The 16,449-nt window shown below is 43.5% G+C and overlaps 1 protein-coding gene across 3 annotated transcripts in view; it reads right to left on the bottom strand.

Annotated features, from left to right (window-relative positions):
• The window catches only part of JAKMIP1 (janus kinase and microtubule interacting protein 1), a 201,637-nt gene extending 198,925 nt beyond the window's left edge, over window positions 1-2,712 (bottom strand). For 2 of the 3 annotated variants that reach the window (XM_051963872.1, XM_051963871.1), the window contains exon 1: window positions 2,257-2,712. The gene's annotated coding sequence lies outside the window, so the exon portion shown is untranslated. The remainder of the gene's footprint in view (window positions 1-2,256) is intronic. The other variant, XM_051963873.1, reaches the window with a different exon arrangement.
• Between the last annotated feature and the right edge of the window lie 13,737 nt (window positions 2,713-16,449).

Below are 16,449 nucleotides of genomic sequence, written 5' to 3'. Positions count from 1 at the left end.
AATATGTTACTAATTCTGCTTTGTTTGACCTCCCTTGAGAGCAGACTCTCTCATTTGGCTCCCTTGAGCTATTCCAATTAAACACTAAATAAGCCCTAGGTGCTAAATAACCTGCATAGCCATTCACTTCAAAATTCCATTTTTCACTTTATAGTACTGTCTGTACATTCAGTTCATAAAGATTCATTGTATATTTTCTTTATTTATATCTATATCTATATCTATATATGTATATGTATATATATATCTATATATATTCACTTTATAGTACTATAGACAGGTTTGACCTAAAAAATCAGACTTTTAGGTTAGATGTGTCTTCACATCAGTCACAAGCAGGCAATCAAGTAGTCACAAGTCACAAGTGGTGCAGATCAACCTTTGTTCCGTGGCTAAGTTCCAAGATCTGCTACACGTGGCCACCCCTTAGACAAAGATATGGGGGCAGCTAAGTGAATGGAGTGCTTGACCTGGAATCAGGAGAACTCATTATCCTGAGTTCAATTCTGGCCTCAGATACATACAAACTTAGTGACTCCGGCCAAGTCACTTTATCTTGTTTGCCTCAGTTTCCTCATCTGAAAAATGAGCTGGAGAAGGAAATGGCAAACCATACTATACACAAAGGGAAAAAATAATTCATCTAGAAAGCTTTTTAAAAGAGCAATTCCCAATCACAGTCATGTGGAAGCAAGTCCAGAACCAATGTCTTATTAAATTATCTCCAACCGTTGTACAGAATCTGGAAGGAAAAACTGGAGGAAAGGCTGGGGGAAGGGTGGGCCGGAAGGCATGCCATCTAACAGTATCAGAAGAATTAGATGTAAAAGGTCTCGGGCCACGAAGCAAGTCTGAGCCAGAAGAGGCAAGACTGCCCCTTGCCAGCTGGGAGTCCTTAAGCAAAGGGCTTGGTCTGTGGGTACCTCAGGCTGGCCAACCGAGAATCCTCTCGGGCTCCTTGTGCCTGTAACATGTACTCCTAAGGCTCTTTCCCAGCCCTAAGAGGGTTGTTTCTGTAAGTGACAGCACCATATTCAGGGCAGAGGCCTAGGGGAAAGACCACAGCCCTAAATGCATTGGGTTTAGTTGGGTTTAAAGCAAGAAATCATATTGGCTCAGTCGGAGCATATTCTTAACTGAAGCCTGGGGGGTTGGGGGGAGGAGGGCAGACGGGGAGGGCCGCCGGACTTTTATAGCCCTTGGGCTCTCTCCTCAAAGGGAAAAGCTGAAAATAGAAGACTGGCTTATATAAAAAATTCATTTTTTTTTCTCCTTCACAGCTTCCCCAGTAAGTGTGGGCAAAGAGAAGTCCCGGAAAATGGGGGAAGAGGAAGAGGAGGAGGTGGTCAGGAGACAGATTTGGAAAGGCAGGTACCGTGGACATCACTTAGTGCAGTCATCGCACTTACATAAGAGGAAACTGAGTCTCAGAAGCGTCCTGCCCAAGGTCACCCCAGAAGTCAACAGCAGAAGCCGGGTCCCCCATTTATCCCATCTCTCCCTCCCCCCTTCCTTCCTCCCCCCCTCCCCTCGCCCCGGAGCCGCAATCCACGACACCAGCCAGGTCAGAACAGGTCCCCTCCCAGGATAGGGACCGTATCCTCTCCCGCTTAGGCACTGTTCCCTGGGGCTGGGACAGTCGCCTCAGGCACCCGCGAGCATCAGGGAAAGGATGCTCCAAAGGCCGGTGGCCAGGACCACGCCTCCAGCCCCGATCCTCCTCTGCCCTTCCTCCGGCCGCGCCTGCCCACGCGGGGTCCCTTTCCCCGCATAGCGCAGTGGAGAAACCTCAGCCCTTCGAGGAAAGCAGGGTGCGGTTCCCTTTTCCTCCCCTGAGCCCGGGGATGGGGAGAAGGAGCTGGACCAGCCTGCCGGGAGGCAGGTGAGAGCATCCCAGAAGCACGGTTCCTCTCCTCCAGCCCTTCCCGAAGGGCTTTTTACCAGAATCTAAATCTGGGAGAGACCTTCGCAATTGTCGCGTCCTCTCCCCTCCCCCTCCCCCACCTCGATCTACAGAAGGTGAAATTGAGGCTCTGCGAGGTAAATGATTCTCCAAGGTCAGCTGGCGAGGCAGCGGGACAAGGGATTCGAACCCAGCTCCTCCGCCTCGCACCACAGCGCTGCCTCCCGGGAGCGCTCCCCCTCCGCAGCCGCCACCGGCGCCCTGCGAACTCGGGCTGCCGCCTTCCCCCCCACCCCGCTGCCAGCCCTTCGTGCCAGCCCTTCGCCGGGGGCCGCCGTGCACTTGTCACTCACCAGCCTGGCGCTTCTGCAGTGTCAGGGCTCCGGGCATCTCGGCGCCCGCATCCCGCCTCAGCATCCTGTCTCCCGCGCGTCCCCGAAGCCGAGAGCTTCTTTTCAGCCACAGTCCACGCAATTCATCCTCCTCCCCAGCCTCCTCGCAGAGAAATCAAACGAAACGCAGGGTGGGCGAAGGGGTGGGGGCGAGAGGGAGAGAAAGAAAGGCGAGGAAAGGCCGACGAGCCGGGGACCGCGCTCTCCCAAGCTCCCTCCAAAGTTGCCGCAGCCGCGCCTCCCGGGAGCCCGGCACAGCGAGTGCAGCCGCCGGCTCCGCTGGCCCGCCGGCCTGCCAGTCGCCCCGGCTCTAGGCTCCCAGGACACCGCCCATTCTCTCCAGCTCCAGACGGGGGCCAGAACCGGGAGACAGGGAGCCTCGATCCCATTGGTCGACTCCCCTGCCGCTCACCGGAGAGTAGGCGGTGTCGCCTCCACATCTCCCCACCCGCGAGGCAGACTCAAGCATTGAATGGAAGGGACTCGCAGAAATAAGCCTCGAGCGTGCGCAGTGGAGACCGCTGCTGCCCCAGGTAGGTTGGCTGTCCTCGATGAAAGGAATCCACTTGTCCGGGATTTCGCAGAACCCCGGTCCTCCTCGCCCCTTGGAAAGCGGTTCCAGCTTTGGCCAGATTCTCGGCAGGGGAAATGATCAAAAATCCCTTTGAGGTCTTTGAGACTGATGCGAGCAAGCTCATAATAGCCTCCACACCCGAGCCTGCCATTCGATTCAGTTTAACTGAACACCTGAAGGGGGGCCAATCCTGTACAAAGCCCGGGACCCCTACAAGCAAGGGGCTCCCCATGTAAGAGCTTTGGGAAATGGGAGAGCCGCGAGGGACTTCAGGAATGATCTAGGGCAACCCTTTCCTCGTAAAAGCAAGGGAAACTGAGGCTCAAGAACCAGAACGAGGATCCAGGGTTTTCAGATCCAGGTCAAAATTCTTTCAGCAATACGCACACATCCGTTGGGATACTTCCTTTTTTTTTTTTTTTTTTTTTTTAATTGTCACTTCCCAGTGACATCCTTAATGTTAGTACACATCAAAGCCAGCACTCGGGATTTGCGTCTTTCAGCCCCAAGTCAGTGTTCTTTTGACAATAATAAATGCTTTCCCCCCCTCCTATCGTTGCCTAATGAACCCCCAACATTATGTTTTGAGAAAGAAATGCATATTAAAGGAGTCAAAACAAATGAACATATTTAGATATGTACATATATGTACATATACATACACATATACATATATAATATATATCATCACAGTGTAAAACATATGTTCTATCAACACTTACAATCTACTCTCTCTCCATCGAAAGGAAAAACGTAATGGTTTATTTCTGACCCTTTCAGTGTTCTCTGCATAGCATCACAGCTTTTGGTGGTGTGAAAGTACCACAGAATACATGTTCTGTGTTCATAAATGAGCTCTGTTAGTGCTAGATCAAGAACAGAACTATCATGTAGGGTGGAGAAGTTGGGGAAGTCTAAATCCAAGAGGTGGCCCTTGGGAGGAGCTGTAAAAGAAAGATGGTATTTAAGGGATGAAGAGGACAGACAGTAGTATCATAAAAAATATGGATGCAATATAAAGCAGGAAATGTAAATTAGCATGATGCGTATAAGGACATAGAGGAGATGGGAGGTTAAATGGAAAGGTTTCATCTGGGAGGGGAATTAAAGGAGATTTGTCAAGATCCTTCTAGCCCTCTTAGGGACCATGTGGAGATAATTCCCTTGTTATCTTTCCCAGAGGTACTGTTTCAGGCCAGGTAAGAAAGAGCAGGTTGAATAAAAAAAAAAAAAATGTATATCATGACTTGAATTACAAATGCAGAAGTGGTTTCAGTTTAGGGTATGGGAGAAAAAAGACTGTTGATAGAAAGAGGGAGCAGCTGCCTGTCAGAGTTAAAGAGTAGCCATAGCTGTGCAAAGTGGTTGATAGCTCCCTTGGGTTATAAAAACATAAAGATATTTATTTTCCTCTTGTTGATATTTGTGGCATTGTAATTTTTATTGTAAGTTGACCCCTGGATGTTTGTAAAGAATGTTATAAGCAGGGATATGGTAGTAGATGTTTCATGACCAACTCTCCAAGAAAAAAAAATGGACATGTGACACATTTTTTAAGTTTAGTCTAAATAAGAAACAGTTCCTCCATCACCTTTTCTTAAAAAAATCCTGCACGGATGAATACAGAGAGGACTGGCGAGACTTACATGAACTGATGCTGAGTGAAATGAGCAGAACCAGGAGATCATTATATACCTCAACAATGATACTGTTTGAGGATGTATTCTAATGGAAGTGGACCTCTTCGATAAAGAGAGCCTTAATTGATCAAAGATGGACAGAAGCAGCTACACTCAGAGAAAGAACACTGGAAATGAATATAAACTGCTTGCATTTATGTTTTTCCTCCGGGTTATTTATACCTTCTGAATCCAATTCTTCCTGTGCAACAAGAAAACTGTTTGGTTCTGCACACATATATTGTATCTAGGATATACTGCAACCCATTCAACATGTAAAGGACTCTTGCCATCTCGGGGAAGGGGTGGAGGGAGGGAGGGGTAAAATCGGAACAGAAATGAATGCAAGGGATAATGCTGTAAAAAATTACCCTGGCATGCGTTCTATCAATAAAAAATTATTTTAAAAAAATTTAAAAAATAAAAAATAAAAAAATCCTGCACAAGCAACAAAACAAAAACTTAAGTTCTGTTTGGTAGTATTGGGCAATATCCAAGCTATAAATGCTCATGTTAAAAATTTAGCAATCAGCTCACCAGAATCAATTCAAACTGACCCTGGCACATGATTTGGTACATCATTGTATGTATAAATACTGTATGTGTCTTCCAGACAATTCCAGGTCACATTACATGTGTGGATCCCTAGAAACATGGAGAGGGTGGGTACTGTGTAAACAGGAGACCATCTCAAGAGTGAAAGTGGTTGGACCCTAGTGCTGATTCCAACAGAGAAATCTGAGCTTCTTGCTGGCTATGATGACAAAGCCAGAGAGATAAGGATATCTGGTTGGCACAAATTGGCATCCCACATGGTTATCACTTATGTGATACTTATGACTATTCTGTACTGCTTTCTTTTTCATTCTTTTGCACTTATTCCTTATCTCTCCAATAAATTTATCTATGTTGTCTTTTTTTATTTATTTATTTTTTTTTAATTTTTTATTTAATAATTACTTTATATTGACACTCGTTTCTGTTCCGATTTTTTTCCCCTCCCTCCCTCCACCCCCTCCCCTAGATGGCAAGCAGTCCTTTATATGTTGGATATGTTGCAGTATATCCTAGATACAATATATGTTTGCAGAACCGAACAGTTCTCTTGTTGCATAGGGAGAATTGGATTCAGAAGGTATAAATAACCCGGGAAGAAAAACAAAAATGCAGATAGTTCACATTCGTTTCACAGTATCTATGTTGTCTTACAAATACATTAAGATTCTGTTTTATTTAGATCACAGATTTATAGCTAACAGAAATTGTCTAGTCCAACTTCTTCAGTTTCATTAGATGCCCAAGATCACCTAGCCAGTTTGTGCTGGATAGGATTAAGAGCCAGGACTTCTTGATTCTAAATCTAGTGATCTATCCACTATACCAGCCTCCATCTTTCTTTTTTTTTGTAGTTGTTCAGCCATTTTGTTCGTGTCTTACTTCCTAGTGACCTTACTTAGCAAAGATACTGAGTGGTATTCCATTTCTTTCTCCAGCTCATTTTACAGATGAGGAAACTGAGGTCAACAAGGTTAAGTGGCTTGGCCAGTGTTGAATAGCTAGAGACTATTGGAACTCAGGGTGATGGACTTCCTTAACTTCAAGCCTGGCACACTAGCCACTATGGTGCTCCCAAGCTGCCTACTATAGTAGGCATAATTCTGGAATATTTTACATTTAGGGAAACTGATGCTTAGAAATTATTTTCCTATACTTGCACATCTAATAAATATGCAAAATAGAATTTGAACCCGTCTATTACTTTTTTTCCCAATGAAATTATATTGTGAAATTTTCCTATAGTCATGTTCCCTATGAGGACCTGTTCTGAAAATGTTTTACCATCTTTAAAGTTCTGTATTTGGGTTCCTTTTCTATACCTGTGACTCCCCTATGCTGAGATCTCTGCCTTAAAATGGCACTATTTGGATAAGCCAGGCATATTTAGACACCGTAGGCTTTGGATCCCCTAAGAAGGTCCTGGGGATTGTACTTTTGGCTCTTGCACATAGTCTTACAAAAGCAATGTCTCTGCCAATGAATTGTATTTAGAGAGGCAGCCTAGTCCAGAGAAAGTGCATTGCTCTGGAAGCCAGAAGCCCCGGGCTCCAGGCCCAACTCTCTCATTGAGAATGATAGCTCATATTTTTATGGCACTTTACAGCTTATTAGGTGTTTGACCCTAAAAATAAACAAAACTAAAGTTTTGTCTTTGACACTTATGACCACCCTGCCAGTAGGAATCTCAGATATTCTCTATGAAATCTGAAAAAAAGGTACTTAATATGTACAAGGTACCATACATTGAAAGATAAAATAACAAATAAATAAATAAATAAGATTTAGTTCTTTTCTTCAAAGAACTTAAAATATTTCATGAGGGGTAAAACAAAAATACAAATGAACTATTATATAAATTAGAACAAAGAGCAGCTAGGTGACAGTAGACAGAGCTGCAGATCTGGAGTCGGGAAGATCTGAGTAACTTACTTACTCAACCCTGTTTGCCTCAGTTTCCTCATCTGCAAAATGGAGAAGGAAATGGCAAACCATTCAGTCTCTTTGCCAATAAAAGTCTAGATGGGGTCATGTGGAGTCAGACACAATTGAACAATAACAAAACACCCCCCCAAAAAAATTAGAATATAAAGTCTTGTAATAGAAAAGCAGTCTTGAATGGCCTTGTAGTCAGGAAGTTTCAAGTTCAAATCTTGCCTTTGACAAATATTTGTTGGGTGACTCTAACTTCTTAATGTCTTCTTCAGGTATCGCTCTAGCACCGTGAGGCATAGAGCAGATTCTGATCTGCATGATAGTTTTCTAGGTCACTGAGTGAAACCACAGTCTTAGAGTGAGGGAGTGACTGGAAGTCTAAGAAGGGGGACAAACTCCCATCAGAGGGTAAATGGGAAAGTACCTTCTCTCTAGGAAGAGGCAAGATTCAGAGAAAATGACACCTAAAGTGGCCTTTGAAGGATTTCAGGAATAATAGTATTTCCATTTTCCAGACAGAGAAAACAAGGGTCAGAGTGACATGACTGGCAAAGATCAAATAATTGGTGAGCAACAGAGTAGAGATTTTGCATCTTGACTCCTGGCCTGATCCCCCATTCATTACACCATGCTGCCATTCTATGTCCAAAGGCTGACAAGCTGCTACTTAGGAGATCTATGACCTTGGACTAGTTATTTGTATCAAATGAAATTCTGAGTAAATATAAATCAGAAGATAGCAAGCTGTTGGTGTTAGATGCTTTCTGGATCTTAGGTGTTCCCCCCACCTCTCAGATTGCAAGACTGATTCTTGGAGAAGAGCCCTGTTTTGTTAAGGGTCAATGACACCGAATGCTACACCATATTCCTAATGGGCTTTGGATGAACTCAAGTGGACAATAAGCATAGATACCAACACAATTCTTCCCTCTGTCAGAATAGGGATAATAACGTATGAACCTCATGGGCTTTGTTGAAACTTACATGAGATCAGAGGATCATATGTCTAGAGCTGGAAAGGTCTAGTCCAGCCTCCTAATTATACAGGTGAAAAAATAGAGGACCATCAGCTTAAAGGATTTATTTGAGGACCCACTACCACTAAGAAGTGGGGCTGGAATTGGAACTGAAATTATTTTTATGAGGGGTCATTCTGTAAAGTGCTACTATTATCTAATGTCCCATAAATACAAGATCCCAGAAGACCTTATTTTTTTGTTTAATAATCTCTGCCTGATTACCTTACATGACTTTCTAGGGCTCACAGGAATTGATTTCACTGTAATTATAGTTACATAGGACATTATACTTTAGTGACTATTCACAACTCTGTAAGGTAAGCAGTGCAAGTAGTATTCTTTCCATGGAAGAAAGAAGAAAAGCCCGGAGAGAGGAAATGATACATACACCCATGATTACACAGCTAGACAATGTCAAAGCTGAAACTTTTGGAAAGAGCTGTGCTTTTTCCAAAACAACCACATGGTCAGTACCATGATGGTATTGACAGGTAATGATGATGATGATTGATTATAATGATAGTGATGGTAATGATCACTTCTATGTTGAGATTTAAATAATCTATTCTCCAGAAATCTGAGAAAATACAAACATATTAAATAAATTTTTTCCTGCTCTGCTCTTCCTGGTGTTCAATGGTATTAACTCAAATAGGGAGACCAAATGGATGATCTGACTGTTACTTAATTTTTCTATTTGAGGAGATTCTCACCTAACTATCTGGAGTAGAAAGACCAACTGGCCTTACAGTGATATTACTCATCATTACTCTGAATTTGGGGTTTTTCCATTTAACTAACCCTGTTCTCCTGGACAAATCACATACCCTCACTGAGCTCATAGAACACTGAAAAATAGCACTGAAAGTGGCCTTTAGGGTCATTCTGGACAATCATAACATATATACAGAAGATCCTCAAAATCTTGCTAAAGTTTTAAGCTTTTAATAATGGAAAACCACCCTAAGATTTTTTGGGATTTGCGCATATACCCAGATGTATGTGCATACTTACGTTTCTTGCTGGAATGGACTTTAGGAGTCTGATCCAATCCCTATATTTTAAAGATGGAGAAATCAGGTCCCAGAAAAGTCAAGTGTCTTGCTCAGTCAGTGTAGTAAGTAACAAAGGCAAAATTGGTATTCAGATTGTTTTACTTCAAATTTTGTCTGCTCTCTGTACTTAGGCTGCCTGGACTGCTATTAAAACAAAAAGAACAAAAATTATACATACATATATATACCTCTATGTGGACATGTACTATATCCATGGGTGTATATAAAGATACATAGATACATGCATGTATGGCTACCTTTCCATGCTGTTTCTTAGGGTGTGTGTGTGTGTGTATGTGTGTGTGTGTAAAAACATCCCTAAGCATGGAATAGTAGACAATTAAACTCAATATAAGAAATCCTGGGTTCACTTCTACCTTTGATACATACTGTGACCTTAGATAATTTACCTCATCTTAGTGCCCCTCACCCAACTTTCTAGGACTCTAAGTTAGAGGGTTGCTATCTGCTTTGTAGAGAGAATTAGTTCATATGGAGTTCCTTAGGCCATCAATGAAAAGTTCCCTAAACCAATGAAACTACAGGCTTGCCCCACTCCCAAACTCCAAAGATTGGTCTGGATAGGTTTAGATCTTAAGTTCCCCGAGAGCAGGGATTGACACACTTTTTGAGCTTGTAGCCCCAGCACTCAGCAAAGTCCCTTGCGGATGCTAAATAAACGATTAGAGAGTGGTTTTGCACGGCGCAATCACATCCCTGACACCAGCTGTGTGACCTTGCACATGGGATTTTCTCTCTCTCGGTTTCCTATTTAATGAAATGGGCAGCTTGTCACGAGGGCCCCATCTAGGTTTTGCTGTAGACTACACACATACATCTGCACATGTATGCTTTGGGTTTGGGTTTTTGGGTTTGGGGTTTGGGTTTTTGTTGTTGTTGTTGTTGTTGTTGTTGTCGTTGTCGTTGTTGTGTGAGTCTCCTTACATCTTAGCAGGAGGGAAGTTTGGTTATTTTAATAGAAAAATAAAAACAAGAAACCGGTTTTAGGAAACACAAAACCCTGTGTCTGAGCACAAGGCTGCGGAGCCTTCCTGATTGACAGCTGTCATTCTCTTCCCCCCGCCCCCCCCCGAAGTCAGCCTCCGTCAGAGGAGACAGAGGGGCCCCTCTAAGAGCTAACTCCAGCGTCCCCCGCGGGGCTTCGCGGGATCAAGCCCTCCCCGGGCACTTGGGGAGATCTCACTATCCCTGGAACAGGACGGCAGCCCCGGGCAGCAGCGAGAAAGCCCAGGCTCGCCAGGTAGTGACGCTCCCGAGCGCTCTGCCCGCCCCCAAGCTGCCCCCGTTGAGACCAGAGCGTAGTGTCTCTCCCGGGCCCCTAGATGCGGTTGGGGCGGCGGCCAGGCCAGGCCCGCTCCCGAGGCGCACGCAGGGCGTGGGTGTGCGGAGGGGGCGCGCACATCTGGGGCAGGAGCCCGAGTGGGCGGGAACCGCATCTGCTGCAGTGGGCGGGCCGTCGCAGCGAGGAGCCCCCGCCGCCGCCGCCGCCCCCGCCACCCGGGAGTTTGCTGGGCCGGTGCGGTAACTCTGCGGCGCCACCGGGCGCAGAGCGTAGGTCAGCGGCCAGAGCCGCTCGGGCCGCCGGCTCCTTCCCGGGCTGCCGCCGCCGGCCCTGGCCCGTCCCTCTCCCTCTCTGCGTCTGCCTGCCGGTGACAGGTCGGGGGGCTTGGGCGAAGCGGGAAGGGGAGGGGGCGCCGCGGGGGAGAGGGTGGGCTTGGGCTTGGGAAGTGACGTTGGCTGCAGCTAGCCCCGGGCCCTCCTCCCCCTCATACCTTCTGAGCGGCTCGGAGAGGCTCGAGGTGCCCGGGGAAGGGGGCTTGCGCGGGCAGAGGGGGCGAGGGAAGGCCGGGTGGCCCGCTCTGCACTCAGTTCCCAGGACCGACCTTGCGGCGACGCCGTGTAGATGCCCATTCCCCAGATGTGTGATTGCGACTTGACCTTCCCGGCTGCCGCTCCGGTGACTCAGTTCTTTTTCGGTGTCCGCCGGAGGCTCGGCTTTGCCCTTTCCCCGAGTGGCACGGCCCCCCGGGGCTGGCTCGCGCGAGTCTCTCGCTGCCCTGGCCCTCCTCCCGAGCTGCCGCAATAATGTAGCGTCTTTCTCCTATTTAGTTTCTTTTTCTTCTTCTCGGCACCCGATGTGCCGGGGAATGAGATCTAGGAATGACGCGGATAGTTACTGTGTAAAAAAGGAGGCAAGTGGCCCCTGGGACAAGTAGAGAGAGACCCGGAGTGGGAGTCGTACCTGGTTGCCCCAGAGGCCTGGTAAAAATGGCAAGCGGGCTGGGGGAGCAGGTAGGGAGTGAGAGAGTGCAATCTGCCTCCCTCCAAAGGAGCTGTCCAGCCCCATAGTAGGGAATCCAGGGCTGGCTGGAGACTCCTTCCAGGATCGCCGGAGAAGGGGGCCTGAAAGGACCCCGGAGGACCCGCACGACGATTCCTTTCCCTTTTACAGACGAAGAAATCAGGCCCAATCATTCAGCCATTTGCCCAAGGTCACCCAGAGCAGTAAGTTCAGGGGTGGAATTTGAACCCAGTCATCTGAGGGCAAATGCCAGTTCTTTGTGCTGGATTCAGTGGTTTAATAACAGCTTCGATTCAAACAAAACCCAACAGGAATCGCTGGCTGGGGCTTTTGGCGTGGGACTGGCTTGTTCAGGAATGGAGGCTGCTCCATTCTCTTTATATTGGCATTTGGACTTCTGCTGGCTTGTTTCCTTGTAGACCAAAGGAAACAATATGGGTTTCCTGCAACTGATGGATTCCTTCCTGAGAATCACAGATGTGTCCAGCAAAATGCCACTCATCGTGTGGTTTCTGATCAGTGAAGAACCAAAGAGACTGCAGCAGGAGAGATTAACACCAAAAATCCAGTAAGATCAAATATAATAGGGGAAAATGCAAACTTGGATTTAAAAAACTCCATCGTTTAAGAACATGGAGCAGGAAAGAGCATAAAAAACCTTATATTCAAAAAAAAAAGTTCTGGAAATTCGGGTGGATAATCTAATCAGTGTCAGATGAATCTAACCTGTGATATGGCAGCAAAATGTTAGTTTTCCCTTGGACTTTATTGAGAGGAGCCAACCACCCAATAAATAAAAAATAAAGGAGATATAAATTGAATTGTTAATTTAGGAGTGATCTAGTCTAACCATTTTATTTCATTAAATTTATACTTGACATCAAGAAAAAAATCTATTTTCTCTCCTTCCAACCTACGCTTAATTAAAAAGAAAAAATCAAAACCCTTGTAGGAAATAAGCAGTCAAGTAAAACAAATTCCATTTGCCCTTGGTCACCTGAATCTGTCAGGAGCTGAGGAGCAGATTTCATCATCAGTCTTCAGGAATCCTTTTATTTTATAGACAAGGATTCTTAGTCCCAAAGGTATTGTGAGTTACATAGGTTTACATAGGTAAACCAGAGAGCTGAGATTCAAAACCAGGTCCTTGAACTCCTAATTTAAGCCTGTTTTCTTTGTATCACACTGCTGACTTTCCCTTTTTTTCTTCTTCCCTAGTCAGATCAAATCTAATAAACTCATAATTGAAATCCAGCTAGGGCCTTGGAAGTTGTTGAGTACAATCCTCTTCATTTTTAACAAAAGAGGAAAATGAGACCCACAAAATTTAATTGGATTAGCTAACGTCATAGAGGCAATAAATGTTGCAGTTAAACTGAACCAGCTCCTCTTCCTCTCAGTCCCCTTTCACTAAACCTTGCTATCTACTTTCCCTTCCCTTCCTCTTCCCTGATCTTTTGGATCAAATACAGACTCATGTTCATTTCTGGGTATCATATTTTTAGAAGTATGGAAAAAGAACAGGACATGCAAAAAAAAAAAGTGACCAGTGGGAAGAGATAATTCAAAGCCATGTTAAAATAACAAGAATCAATTGAAAGAATGAGCACGGTTAGCCTGGAGAAGACAAGTTTTAGGAAAAATAAAAAATAATTCAAACTTTAAGAATTTGAAGAGGTACTACATGGAAGAGTCATTAGACTTGACCTTCTTGACCCTGTAAATTAGAACTTGGAGCTGTTGGCAAAAGTCAAAAAGACAGATTTAACATGGAAAATCTCTTACAAAATTGAACTATCTAAAACTAGATGGAGCTGTCTCAAAGTTCCCCATTTTAAACTCAAATCTTCAATGGGAAGCTAAAAGGCCACTTGTAGGAGATGTAATATTGGGAATGAAATTTCTATTCAAGAATGGAAAGGACACAGGACTTAGTTAAAAGATCTGAATTTGAGTCTTCAATCTGCAATTTAACTACTCCTGTATTGGCTCTTGGAGAAATCATTTCTCTTTTGGGGGGCCCAATTTCTTCATCTTATAATGAGGACATTGGACTAGGTTATGTGATTTAGATCATGAAGAGATGCTCCATATTGTTCTGTAGATTAAAAAACCAAGTCTTCAAAAAGTTAAAATGATTTTCTCAAGTTCATATAGGCATAAATGGTAGAGGTGTAATTTGAATTCAGGATTGTCAGTGCCAAATCCAGGATTTTTCCAGATATACACATTATCTTTATTGCGGCTTCTGGCTCTAGAGCCTCTTGCCCTTTTTTAATAGCTTGCTTCAATGATTGTTTTTAATCCAGAAACCATATGAGATAGCATCTATTGGCTGTTTTATGTTCAGATGTGAAATAAGATCACTTTGTTGGATTTAAAGCAAACCACAAAAAGGCAATAAAATGAATAAGCAAAACTACCAGTGTGTAGTAGCAAATGAAATGAAATTATGTTTTTATACTTCATAATGATAATGTGGATTCACAAACTCTTTCGTACAAAGCTATTTTAGTTCTCTGTTAAATGTGAGTTGCCTTTTCACTTTTCTTTCTACACTTTCAACAGAACACTAAAAACAGCAAACAATTAAAAATTTCCCCAAACCTAAGATTTCTTTTAAAGTGATACTCATACCTTGGTGGTATGAATACATAGTTAATCTGTATATTGAGAGGTCTGACTTTTCCATTTTCAAATAAACATAATCAAACACATTGATAATCATGACAGTTTAGTTCTCATTGACCAGCACAGTTTCTAGTTTAAAAATGTTTCTTGAATAAAATTGTTAATTCTTAGCAAATAGTGCAACTTAAATGACCTTTTGTTTTGTTTTTAGAACAACTTGGCCTCGTGTAAGGAAAGGGAGGTTGGTCTAGTGGATTGATAGCCAGTTTTTGAAGGCTGGATGACTTAGATTCAAGTGCTACTTCTGACATAGATTAACTTTTCACTTATGGAACAAAGTCACTTTTCAGTCCTTAAGAAATACTTTGAGACTGAGATCTGAAAGACTTGCTGATCTTCCTTGAAATCGAGAGATTTTATGGTACAATTGTAGATTCAGAAGATCAGAGTGCAAATGCATGAATTACTATCTGTTAGCTCTAGGCAAGTCATACAACTTCCCAGGGCCTCAATTTCCCCCAAGCTGGACTAGACCGCTTCTGGGGTCTCCCTACTCCTTGATGAAATCACAATTCCATATCAAAATAAACATTAAAACCAAAATATAGAAAACAAAAATGCTTGACCTACAAAAAAGATGTTAAATGCAGATTTCTTGAAGTATAATATTTTGTTTTAAGATAATGGGGTCAAGCATTTTTTTTTACAGCAATTATTTGTGTCTTTTATGTCACAATTATTTCTCTATATAAACATCACTTCCATGCCCTTTGCCAACTCCTCCTTCTAACAACAAAAAATAATCAAGTGAAATCATGAATTAGGCTTTTTCCAGTACTTTAGAAGCAATACCTACGCAGCAGGATAGATGGTATGTTGAATTTAGTCTTCAGAAGGCTTGAGTTTGAATTCTGCTTCCTACACTTGTACGCTCAACAGATTTCCTTCCCTTCCTTCAGCCACAGTTCCCCATCTGTAATATAAGGATAATGATAGAACTTGACTTATACGGTTATCCTGAGGATCTAAGAGAGCTTATGTAAAACACTTTGCATATATGAAAGCAGTCTATCAATATGAGATGACATCTCTGTGGTCATTTCCTCCTAATAAAAGTGTCAGCCATCCCATACCCTCTGGCTGTTATAGTCAGAAAAACAATGCACTAGGTCAGTGTGCTGAAATTAAGGACACATGCCCCCCAAGGTGACTGCCCCATCTTTCAAGAACAGGGATCATCTTCCCAACCCAACAGTACACAGGCAGTGAGACATTAGTGGGGTGGGTCTGAGAATGCTTAACACAACCTCTCTCAAAACATATCAGATTGAGGTGTGTTTCTTTTTCTTTTTAACAGATGGTTTATTTTTTAAACTGTTCCTTGGGGCAAAAGGTAATTCACAAAGGCTGCATTCTCTCCATCAGCCATCTAGCCATTCTTGCCTTGTGGGGCACGTTGCATTTAAACAAAATGAAACCATCATTCTCTTTTATGCTCTTGACATAAATTGTGGCTTACTTGCAGGCAAGTAGCTCTTTACAACAGTTTGGGGACAGGAGGAAGGAAATGTATTGGGCATATTTTATGGATTGGGGCAGTTCATGATAAGTACCTTGATTATATTATCTCTTCATGTACATCTTAGAAAATGCATAAATGACTCTTACGGTATTGTCTGTGGTGCACTATATATTGCTTCACATGCATATAATTGCATTATATTTATGTGTCTGTATATATACCATAAGTTTATGCATGTGTGTCCATTCTATATAATTGTGTGTTTTAAGGGGGCGATATAGCTAATTCCACAGACATCCTCCCCTGATGCTTCATCACCGAGGGACAGTGACCTTGAATTTTCAAAAGGTATGTCAACAAAATACAACTCCGGCAAGTCTTACTAAGGTGTGTGTGTGTGTGTGTGTGTGTACTCTGTGTGTGTATGTGTGTATCCTGAAAACAAAGACTGATCACCAAAAGATTGACCATGGATGCTTTTATCTTTAACCACAGAAACTAAAGAAGGCACAGGACTCTGATCCACTTTTGATGGAGAAAAGATTCATGTGGATGAAATAATGGTTCTTTTAATGTATTGATAGAAGCGAATCACTAGCTACTGAGAAATAGAAAAGGTTAAGCCTGATTAGGACATCCCTTGTTAATTTTGCTATCGCCCCTTTTCGCCTGCTCCCCCAGCATTAGAGAGTGTACCAACAGAAGTCCAGACTTTGAGATCCACTGTCAGACACTCACTACTCTCTGTGCATCATGTTTACTACAAGAAGGATTATTCATGAAGAGACAAGACAATAGAGGTGCAAAAGGCAAAGGTGAATGTTTGTTGAAAATCTGGTCACTGATGACAAAGCTGGTCAT

This window comes from Antechinus flavipes, chromosome 6, assembly GCF_016432865.1.
Source record: "Antechinus flavipes isolate AdamAnt ecotype Samford, QLD, Australia chromosome 6, AdamAnt_v2, whole genome shotgun sequence".
Lineage (NCBI taxonomy): Eukaryota > Metazoa > Chordata > Mammalia > Dasyuromorphia > Dasyuridae > Antechinus > Antechinus flavipes.
This window is presented reverse-complemented; position numbering and strand designations above follow the sequence as displayed.